Source organism: Acanthopagrus latus, chromosome 22, assembly GCF_904848185.1.
Source record: "Acanthopagrus latus isolate v.2019 chromosome 22, fAcaLat1.1, whole genome shotgun sequence".
Lineage (NCBI taxonomy): Eukaryota > Metazoa > Chordata > Actinopteri > Spariformes > Sparidae > Acanthopagrus > Acanthopagrus latus.
This window is the reverse complement of record NC_051060.1, coordinates 18496256-18508047: the sequence shown is the minus strand read 5'-3', so window position 1 is coordinate 18508047 and position 11792 is coordinate 18496256. Positions and strand designations below refer to the sequence as shown.

Sequence of the window (11792 nt, the reverse complement as noted above, 5' to 3'; positions counted from 1 at the left end):
ATGAAACATGTATTTAAAAGTCTGTGTGTGTTTGTGTGTGTGTATATGTGCATTTCCGCGCAGAGTTTTAGTAAATGTGTTCTCAAGTCTTGGCTGGCTGAAAGGATGATGACTGTAATCAAGCGGCTGCCTTTCTATCACACAAAGCTCAAATGCAGCAATGACATTTCCAAAGGTGCATGCTCGATGGAATATTAAAATGCTGTGTCACGCCAACTCTTTTAATGGCTTGTCTTTGTGCCTTAAAAGCCGCTTGACATTTCCTCTCAAGGTCTCCGGCTGTTTGGTTTGGCTTTTTGAAGTTTGACTAAAGTTTACCCTGCCGCTTTGGATATTTTTTACACGCTCTCCCTGTTATTTATTTCTTTCGATTTGTCTGGTGGTCGTGATAAAATGAGCTCTTGCTGAGTGAGACAGGTGCACTGTTGATTTCTGTGAAGGTGAGCAACACCATATAATGAGTTAGAAGAATAAAAGATCCTTTGATTGGCTAATAGGATGACGAAAGAGGCGTGTGAGAGGGTAGGGTAAAATTAGAAATCGGAGAGACGATTGAACATGAGAAGAGAAAGAAGAGTGTGTGTGTGTGTGTGTGTGTGTGTGTGTGTGTGTGTGTGTGTGTGTGTGTGTGAGCGAGAGAGAGAGTAGGTAGGTCAGCATCTTTTCATTACTCTATCAGCTTGTTGACTGAAATGGAGCAGGACAGCCCCTCAAAATACCCTGTGCACACAGGTCCCCTGTTGGTGTTATGACGCCAAGGTCCACTGTTAGATAGGTTGGCAAGTACGCACACACACAGTGACCTAATAAGATGAGGGGTAACAGTATAAGAACTGTCAGATCTTGTCACACGACGCTACCATATTGCTCTTCCTCTCCGGCTTTCTTTTTCCCCTCTGCTGTAACCATTATCCTCCGTCCCCCCTTCCATCTTTTTCTCATCCACAATCTCTTTTGCTTGCAGAGGCTCGTCTGAGCACCCGAGACGTGCCTGGAATCGATCGTCTGATTAATACAGGGGACAAACACAATTAAAAATTGATTCGCGGCTCATTATTGACCAATGTGAATAATTAACCAAGGTCTCACGGCAATGCCCGCAAGTGTGTGTTTTTTGTGCTCGCTCAATTGTGTGTATTTGGGATTTTGATGCTTTTTTTCTGATATTGTTGAGACCATATGCTTCTTCATAGCGAGCCGTGGCCTCACGGGCCGCTGTAAATCATTAATGTCAAAAGAATTCTGCTGGTGCGTCTTCAATTTTTTACTGATGATTAGTGTTGGTTTTTCACTGACATTCTATCAGGTGCTCCGCATCTTGTCTCGTCAAGCTGGAGTTGTCTCGAGAGTTCAGTTTTATCAAAGTGTTAATGTCAAGTATTAATATCATGCTGTGCTCATTAGGACTGTTAGAATTTACTAAGGATTTACAGTTTTTTTTTTTTAATTTCTGAGATGTGATTTGAAAGATAAAATATGTGGTGGATGAACTGTTTTGTCCATTAAGATATGACGCATGATCAGAGATGAGTGAGTGCACCATTATCTATCTGCATCCATTCAACAAACTAAATTATCCATATCCATACTCGGTATAGCCGGGAATTGAACGGGATGTGGGTTTTTTATAGGTTTATTAGAAGATGCTGTGTTTATTATTTGTAACATAACTATTTAAAGAACGGCCTTAGAATGGAACTTGAATGAAAACGATCAACATCAATCAGTTACCCGATGAGGACTTTCCCTCATCACAAGCAGGAATATTGACACATTTTTACCCAGATGATACTCTAGCACCCTACACATGAAACTCTATCTCTTCGACCATTGTGTTCTCATTTAGCCACAACATGGAGGGATGAATTTTGACACTTTGCTCCTGCTGTGGATAGAAATAATCACACCAATAGTCAAACTAGAGGCAATTTGACCTCACCACAGTGTGTATTTTTGACAACACTGTGCTGGTGCAATTTGGAGACATGACACTTTTTGTTTGTCTGAAAAATACGCCAAATAAAATAAATTTGTTTTTGGTTTATTGTTCTTTTAAAACCTCATAATCCTGCTCTTAGGGTCTGACAGATAACACACTTACCCAGGGAATTCCACTGGTCGCATGTACGTTGCGGAGCGGCTCCGCTACGGTTTTGCTCCGTCGTCCATCAACCCCCGCCGACTGCGTTTTGAGTGCAGCACAGAGTTCAGAGACAGAGTTCCCGGCGATAATTACAAGCTGTCAAGTCGTGTCTGTTGGTGTGTAGATGAGATCAAAATGAAGGCCACATTCAAAGATGGGTGTGCACTGAGCAAGAGTGCCGGAAGTAGGGGTGGTGCCCCCACCCCCCTTCACAACCCTGGTCCAAATTCATCTAGTTTATACATTTAGTTATCATTAACAAACGCACAATAACAGTTTTTATATAAAGTATGGATAATATAGGAAAACTGAAAATTGCTGATTAAAGTTTTAAAGTCATTGGAGCTTTGCAGAGCATTACATCACAACGATAGTGTTCTAATCCATCCCATAGTTTGCTTTAATTTTTTGTATTAACAGTAAAATGACTTATTAGGACTGAAGTACAAGCTGCTCATGACAGTTGGGATATGAAAAACCTTCAGCTGTAGAGAGATTTTTATAGTCATAATCTGCTCACAAAATGCCAGGTGATGGTTGGCGCCTCACTAGAACAGGGTTCTATGAGCTGCAAGCCTCTGCCAGGAAGGCGTATTATCAAGAAAAATATGTGGCTGAGACACGCAGGAGGGTGACGGAGCTATCAATCAAGTACAGCCTTTACAGTACCCACCCACAAAGAAGAGCCCTTTGTTGAAATCCCCCATGTGGGTGTTCTATAGGTGTTCAGGGGCGTTAAAGCAATTCTATGGAACTATTTCCTGCTATTAATGAAAATGGAGTTCAGAAGCAATAAAATACATCATTGCTCAATGTAATACACTCTGGTGTTTGCTGCAACAAGCACACAGTGGCTGATGTGAGCAGACGTTAGATAGATATCACTTTGTAAATTGCATTATTAGCGAAAAAAATTGATTTTATGGTTAAATAAAATAAAACTTTGAGGGTAGAAGGCACAACATGACGCACGAATGTGTCAATTCCAATAAAAGATTGTATCATATTTGGGGCGTGGAAAGTCGTTATTCTGCCGTTGTAAGAGAAGGCATGTGTTTCTAACACATGATCAGCCTGTTAGCCAGAAGTTTAAGATGTGACTAGGTAAGCTTTCGATTTCAAAGAAATATACGACTTTGATAAGTTTGAAATTTAAAATTTTAGAATATTTCCTAATGAAATTCAAGTCTGTTCACCCAACGTGGAAAGTTCCCTCACATTTCCAGCTTCTCACTGCTTTAAACAAACCGGGGACTTCATCCATCGATCTCACCTCACTTGTCGCTCCTGACATTTTCCACATCTAAGCTCCCACCTCCTCACAATTACCTATCATTGTGTTGTCATTGCCTCCACCGTCCTATTATGTACAAATGGAGGAGAGGGTTTGACAGTTTGTCAGGCCAGAGAAGATAAGATGGCCATTTAGCAGGCGTTTGCTCTCCTATCGTCTGTCTAGATTTAATTATACTGTTAGCCCTCCTCCCAGGAAAGGCTTTGAAGTCACTCTGTTAGGAGAGCAGAGACTAAATGTGATCTGCATTACCTGCAAGTGTACCGTGTTGGAGCTTTGGGGAGATTTATGGGGAAGGATTTTCATGTAAGGCAGCCTTGTGGTTTTGATCTTAAAATTAATAACCCTGTGTATTTCCCGTACAGCGCCAAATTGAAGGTGCCCGTCATAATTAGACTTTGACTAAACATGAATCCGCGAGAGCAGCTCTGTCTGTGTCGGTTGCAGGGGAGCGCCTCTGCAGAGCCTGAATGCGGCATTTCCATTATGATAGTGCAGTCAGTAAAACAGCAGCCATGGCCAGAGGCAAAAGAGGAGCGACCCTTGTAAAATATGACTATAGTTTAGGTGTCACGGCGAGGGTATCGAGAAATGGGCGGGAAGACCACCCTTCAATCCGAGGACCTGAGTTCTGGTTGGATTCATAAGTCATAAGACTTTCTTCGAGGGGATCAGTCAATCAAGATTATGATTTTTCTGGGGATAACACAGACACACCGCAGCATTATTTTCTGAAACCGCACAATAATATGAACTGAGATGGTTGTGAGGGAATAAGATGTAAATTCCGAAATTGAGCTGTCCTCCCCTTTTAGCAGCGGAGATGCACCTGGTGTACTTTGGCTTTTATCTGTCTCCCGTTGTTGCCCTTTCCGTCCTCCCTCCTCTTTCCTTGTCTCTATTGTTTCATTGGACCCGATCTATTGTTGCATTTGCTCTTTTGGGTCCGGCTCCTTTTTTCTTTCCCTATCAGTTGTTTGCCAGGTGGTGAGTCTCTGAAAGCTGTCTGATTTATAGCAGTGTTGAGAGGGCCATGCTGGACAGGAGTCCTCCACTGGGTATTCGGTAAATGTGTGTGTTTGTGTGCATCTGTGAAAGAGAGACATAAAGTCAGTGTGTGTTGGTATAAGCAAGTGAAGAGAGAAATGACTACATGCTTTGAAAGGCTGTAAACATCAGTTTGGATGGACTAGAACTAACAGATCGTCAAGTTTATGTGACAAACTAATGTTACAAGCTAACCAGACAAACTTACATGACAAGCTAATGCAACAAGCTAACATCATGTTGACAAATTCAAAATCTGTCCTCCCTCTACTACTTGCTGTCATGATTCAGCCCATGTAGTTGGTTTTCTCAATTTTGGGTTATCTTGCAGGTATTAATGAAAACTGTCATTAAATTAAACATCAGGTTGAATGAATTAGAACTAACAGAGTGACAAACAAATGTTAAACACCAAGGTGACAAACTACTGTGAAAACTAATCTTACAAACAAATGTTATAAACGTTCATGTTAAGCTACCCCATCAAGGTTACATGATGGGCAAACACAACAAGCTAATGTCACAGTGAGGCCATCTATTATGTCAAATTCACAACCTGACCTCCCACTACTTGTAGTCCTGATCCAGTACAGGAAGTTGGTTTTCTCAGTTTCATGTTAGCAAAGAGAAGAAGGATCACCCGGTGTCAGCAGGGCATGCAGTGGCTGACAGGAGTCAGTCAGACTGTGCTTTTAAGAATAAATCCTCAGTGGGGTGGAAGGCACAGCTTTTCGCAGTTATGCAGTGAATTTTGCATTTGAACAGATCATTACAGATTAAATATTTAATTTCAAAGTGGCCCATTGTATCGCTCACCAGAGCTCAAAACACTTTCTTCTGAGTCACTATTTTCCGATTAAACTACAGAGAAGCGAGAAAAATGAGAGACAGACGTGGTGATGAATGGAAGCTGATGGATGTCTCAGTCAATAACACTGATAGTCTTCCTCAAGTCCACACAAACGGCTCCCCATTTATCCTCTACATATTCGTTTGTCTGCAGGTTACTTAAATCCTCTGTTTATGTCTTCGTGTTTGTATTGGTCTTCTTGTGTGTAGTGTGCTTGTATTAGAAATGTGCGTGAATGTGTGTATGTGCATTCTCTAAGAATAATTAGAGATTTTCAGCCTCTACTTAATCCTCTCTGCCTCCAACTCATTTTCATAGCTTTACTGGATCTTTCCTTATATATTAAGACATATATATATATATATATATATATATATATATATATATATATATATATATATATATATATATATAATAGCTTGAGCTCCTCTATACGTTAATTGGGATGCAATGCACACTTGATGAGAATCTGCCGACCTGCCTAGTTGTCTTCACTGCCTGCTTGCCTGTCAGGCGGCTGCCTTCTATCTCTGTTTCCAACATTTTCTCATAGTGATATAAAGGAACCAAAAGGTTCTAGGTTGCTAAGGTAACCAGTCTTACTATCATTCCAGGATCCATCACAAGTGTATTCAACAAGGCAGTTTGAGGTTGAAATCCATTTGAATTGGGAAAGATGAGTCACGCTCAAGGTAAATGATGTCATTTATAAAATGTGGATGTCTTCAGCTGAACCAGAGAGTGATGGGTAATATTCTCATTTTTCTCACTGCATGATTTCAATGGGCATATGTGATCAAGTGCTAAGCAGAAGTGCTGCTCTGTAAATAGGACCCCAAGTTGGATTAAGTATACAACCAAATTATCACTAAAAAACACGTTCTCACTTTCAGCAGCATTTAGCTACACACATTGTAATGATGGTGTTGTATATGTCTAGCAATTCCCCCTGCAAGATTTTCGGCTCCATACCAATAAAATAGAAATATAATAAATATAATCCAATAGAATTGTGCATGTCATACAAAAAATGAAATTAGTTTGCTTACTCACCCTTTAGTTGAAGTAAAATAAGCAACTTTTCAACTTCACGTCCTTGTATCATCTCCATGTTGTATTCGTGTTGATGCTGCTGTCGCAAAGACAGGGTTAGCAACATGGCTACTGCTAGCAGAGCAGCTACTGTACAAATTCAAATTCAACCTCGAAACCCCGATCTTAGTTCTATGATAAGGCAGAGTAAACTGACTGGATATTGTAATTAGAAGACAGGTTTTGTGACTTACCAATCTAGTAGAAAGAGTGCCACTTTTCAACCATCTCAAGTCCGAGTGGTAACGGGAAACACGTATCAGCTGGGAAACAGACCTTGACATAACACTGGTGCTCTGCATCGAGTGAATGCCTGTCTGTTCTCTCTTGTTTTACCCACTTAAAGCAAAGTTAAAGCAAACAAGTTATCAATTACCAGTTTAAATGCAAAAATTTATATCACTCTCAAAAGTTTAGAGCTATAGTCAGGAGGTGGTTAGCCCAAGAAGCAAGGGTGATATTTGGGTGAACACTTTAATGGTCTTAAATATAATGAAATAAGTTGCAGGTTAACCCTCTGAGTCTTCTCTTGCCTGTCAGATCTATTTAAAACACGTGCCGCACAACCAGTGGTGCCGCTGTAAAGGCCTGGACACACCGTGATTTATGACGGCAACATTTCACAGCAAAAATCAATTAATTCGAATGGAATCTGGATCAGAGGATACGCACGAGAAGGTGAAATTAATCCCATTATTATTTCCATTTATTTCCCATTAATTGCTTTTGTGATGACAGATGGGGTTGGGCCATTATCACGGAGGGATTAGAGAGGACCAAAAGATATAACATCAACAAGTTGTTCCGTGACACCCTGACCTGCTAATGAAACGGTCCAGTCGAATTAGGGGTATTAACTAGGTTTTATCAACATTTTTAAGTCTAATAAAAGGATTTGAAGGGTATGCAGAGTCCAGCCACACACACACAGACACACTCACACTCAGAGACACACAAGGGGAAAGTCTGGCAATGGTTTGGAGTTAATCAACCTATTAATTGCCCCACCGTGACAGGTTGATGTTTTTGTTTTTATCTCCCTCTCCCTCCCTCCTTCATCCTCTCTTCCTGTAAGATCCTGCTGTGGTAAAAAAAAAAAAAATCGGACCCAATCACTCATTCGCAGAAGCAATTAACTGCAATTGGCCGGGGCTGGATGGGAATTGTGCTCCATCACAGTGTGTGCGTATCGGCGTGTGAACTCCAGTGACCTTCTGTGAATCATTGTTTTCCTACAACCGTCATTCAGGGAGTTGTTTTTTTTTTGTCGCCGAAGGTACGAGCCGCATCCTGAGGTCGCAAAGCTGTTGAATGTGGATGATTATTACAGTGAGTAACCTCAGCGGTTTCCTTGAGCTTATTATACACAGTTCATCCATTATTCAGGCTGAAAATACAGCTTCGAAAGTTATTTTTGCCAACTTCTGCTAAAGTGAAAAGTATTGTAAATCTCAGATAACATTTGTTTTCCCTGGCACAAAAACAGAAGAGCAGTAACACAAATAGTGTCAGGTATTACATTTAAAAGTCGAACCCACATGTTTAGGAGTTACACAAACATGTTTGTCTAGTGTGCCTCTGAGGGGTTTACATTTTCTGCTAATTGCCTTCTGGCATGACCTCGGGACCACAACTCTGGGGGAAAACCTTATCGGTTGTGGACTACTCAGCAGTTGGTGTAATTCCTTCGCAAAACAAATTAATTCATCTAAAGGAATTGAAGGTTGCGAGCTGCTGTGGGCCTCGTCAGGCTTAAATTAAATAAATATGTATATATATATTAGAAAAAAAAGATTAGTTTTCGCTTCCTTTTTGTTGGGATCTGATTTAATTTTAAATTAAATGTTTTTTTTCATAGAGTGTATTTAAAGGGCAGCTGGATCTCATTAAGTGAAACACACACACACACACACACACCAACTGCTGATCCTTGATAAGCAAGTGTTAACGGATGTGTGGGAGTGTTAAATGTTAATGTGGGCTGGTAGCAGCAACTTGTTGCAGCCTGTTGTGCTCGTGCAACTGTCAGACTAGAGGTTGGCTGTGGACGTTTTTTTTTTTTTTTTTCTGTCAACCAGAGCAGAACAACAGAACATTTCATTATGTTGTCACTTAACATTCTGAGTATGACTGAAACTTGACATCTCTTTATGTGGCAACTTAAAGCAACTCACGCTTCTAAAGGTTCATTTTTCAATTTCATGTTGTGGCAACACTGTGCTTCTGTCTGGTTGGGTTTAGGCTTGAAAGCCATTTGGTTAGGGTTAGGGAAAAGATTGCGTTTTTCGTAGCTATCTGGTTCTGCTGTCACAAACAGGGCTGAAAATTGTCTAGGCATCGCTTAAATATCCAGTGGTTTCTTTTCTCCACCCTTTGGTTCCATTGAGCCTCGAGGTTCTGAGGAGCCCTGGAAACATGTCTCACTTCCCTTTTGTGGCCCGCTGTCATAATGCCTGTGCGTGTGGAGTTGACCCCTGCATGTAGATAAAGACAGAGGATGCATCTCGGTGCACATGGAATACATTACAGAGAAAAAAAGATTTGGGACGATCGGCAGTTACTATTTTAGACTGTTGCAAAGCACTTCTGGGAAGCGGATGGGATCTTTTTGTGCTGATTCATGGTTTTGCACAAAAAATGCCATAGTGCATGTGAGTGTGTGTGTGTGTGAGATTTGCTCATCTACTTTATTGTTACACCCTGCTTTGTGTGTGTGTGTGTGTGTGTGTACGTGTACGTGTACGTGTGTGTGTGTGTGTGTGTGTGTGTGTGTGTGTGTGTGTGTGTGTGTGTGTTTGGATGTGTGTGTCCTTTGCCCTTCATTGGGAATTCAGAGCCGCTCTATTTTTGTGCCTCACATTTCTCATCAATATTTCACTCCCTCTCCTCCTCTCTTCTCCTCTCTTTCTCTCGCTCCCTCTCTTTTTTCTTGGGCATCAGAATGAGGTTTTATCTATGCTCCACCACACACTATTGAAGACTGGCTGGCTTGCTGGCTGGCTCGAATCCCGTTGGGACAGTATGAGCGCTGTAAAGAAACTGCCACCGCCAGATGGTTGCAAACAATCCTTTTTGCTATTTGTTTTTAACCTTTATTTCAGCCACAGTTGGTTGACAGGGCCCGACACATGCTCGCACAGTTTTCCAGCTATCCACAGAGGAGTTGTCCGGTGCAACAAATCTCTTTGACACAGGGTCACTGAGCAAATTTACTGGAGCAGCGCCGGTCAAGGGCAGGTCGGTTGATGATAGCTGTTGAATATAGTTTTGTCCAATCATATCCCTCCTGCTGAGCCGATTCCAGCTGCCCCATCATCACTAATGACACCACACAGACTGAAGGAGACAGAAGGAGGGTTAAAAGACCAGGGACCCCATGTAGCGCAACATAATAGCCGTGTACCCCCCCATACTGATGAGCCGGGGCAGACGCTAGGAATGTAGCTGAAGCTGCAGATGTTTAACCTTTGATCGGACAGATCTGCAGGTGGCAGTCTTACAGTTTATCTCACTGTTTGCGTCCATTTTGGCGCTTCCTTCAAGGGCAAGTCCAAGCTGTGAGGGAGAGGTGAGCGCTGTTTGTGGGCTTTATCTTACAGGCCTGAAGATACTAATAATCTCCTTGGAAAATGGTGTAAACTCGCACCAGCTATGAACCGTCCAATGCTAGTGTGAGATAAGTCTGTAAGTCTGCACAGCGGGTCAGCAAACATGTGCAGTTTCTCCGCAGGCAAGCAAACGATACAACATACATATAAATGTAACTAGATGTAAACATCAGAGTAAAAATTTCCAATAATGAATTAATGATGAATAAATGTGCACTTGTGTTTAAACTAGGGTTGGTAGAAGCAATTTTTTTTGTTGTATTTGTAAAAAAATCCCTTAACATCCTGACAGCAGTCAATAAATCCAAGGCTGTGGCAGATAAAAGAAAACTATTGCTGAAGCTACTAGCGAGCAGAGGGCAGAGAGAGTATGTCTCTCAATATTAACACACTAGTTTGACAGTGATTTATTTGCCAGATTCACGGCTGAACTGAAGCCATGTGACTCGAGACTCGGGTAAGAAGGCTGAATCCAGCAATAGCATATTTCTGTAAAATAAGTTAGCATCACCCTCTGCAAAAAGCCCATGGGATTTTTGATCGCCAAAAATAAGTTCATGATACTTCCATGTTTTGTTGAGCGAGATCACAGATGAACACCACTTCTGTGATTTTCAACGGCTAAATTAGAATGCTAGAAATAAAGAGCTAATGTTCGGCTATAAACATGACTACATCGTGGTTGCACGACTTAAACGTTGCTCCGCTCAGTGTCTTACTACACACTTACTATACACGTTTTGATCAATCTGTGAGGTGTAAAGTTAGGACAGTTAGAGTCGGGACAGTTTGCAACCGCCTGTAAAGACAGACTGGGGAGCAGATGAGCCTCCGTGTTCAGCGTGATGACTTTTAATGTGCGTGAAAACTTCTGTACTCTCATTTAGCCACTTGTTAGCGACCCAATATGTCGAACTTCGCCTTTATACTTTATTTTAATACGTATATTGTTTAATCTTTTGATTTGTTTTTACACATTTCTACGGTATTATATGGTTTAATATGGGTTCATAATGCTGCGTGTAACGTCTCATCATACTTTTCTTGTTTTATACGTTTAAAAGATGCATGTTCCTCCTCTGGCGGTGAATAATAAACATAACATCCATTTTGCAGTGAATGGAGTGTAGCTCCACCAGTGAAGTCTGGTGAAGTCTCGGCACCCAGAGCTCGCTCTCCAGAAGTCCGCATTACCCAGCCCCCTCGTGGACTTCATGAATTGTGAATCTTCCATGCAGCCCCGTTCGGTTGATGTCTGCGATGGCGGGTAAGACTGCATCAGAATTCGGAAGTACCGGGAGGGCTGTTGGTGCACCGCAGCGCTGGATCTCCAGTGGAGCAGGAGGCCTGCTGAAAGAAAGATCCTCAGATGCTTCTTACCTGCTACTTTCTCCAGCCCTCAGAGAACGAGCACAGCGTGGTGTAGAAAACTCTCTAAAACATACATGTTTTTCATCGCCTGGAGATATTGTTTGAAGATCATTTTTAGCATTCTCAGTCAGCACTTCTCAAACTGGGCGTGCCGTGCGGAGCCACTACATTGGGGGGGGGGCAAGGATGACCAGGCGTAGAAACTGTGGAACTAATAAATGATACTGATGTATGCAGGGAAAATAAAACAACAAAGAGTTTGCTGATGCCGTCGCGCTGACTGCATGAATTCGACGCGGATCATTTGTCATCAGTCGCTTTTAATGACTGATAAAAAAATTGTGATTGAGTGCAAACTTGTTCCGGCTCCTGGAAATGTTTGAGAGC

The 11792-nt window shown here is 41.7% G+C and overlaps 2 long non-coding RNA genes across 2 annotated transcripts; one reads left to right on the top strand and one right to left on the bottom strand.

Moving 5' to 3' along the window:
* Positions 1-748: 748 nt before the first annotated feature.
* Positions 749-5653, bottom strand: LOC119012580. Its single transcript, XR_005072525.1, has 3 exons — positions 5046-5653; positions 2102-4526; positions 749-1005 (listed from the first exon to the last, which is right to left on the bottom strand). It is a non-coding gene; the product is annotated as an uncharacterized LOC119012580 (long non-coding RNA).
* A 311-nt stretch (positions 5654-5964) lies between these two features.
* On the top strand, positions 5965-11579 carry LOC119012710. The gene is made up of 4 exons (XR_005072573.1): positions 5965-6082; positions 6967-7104; positions 7703-7755; positions 11151-11579. It is a non-coding gene; the product is annotated as an uncharacterized LOC119012710 (long non-coding RNA).
* Positions 11580-11792: the final 213 nt, after the last annotated feature.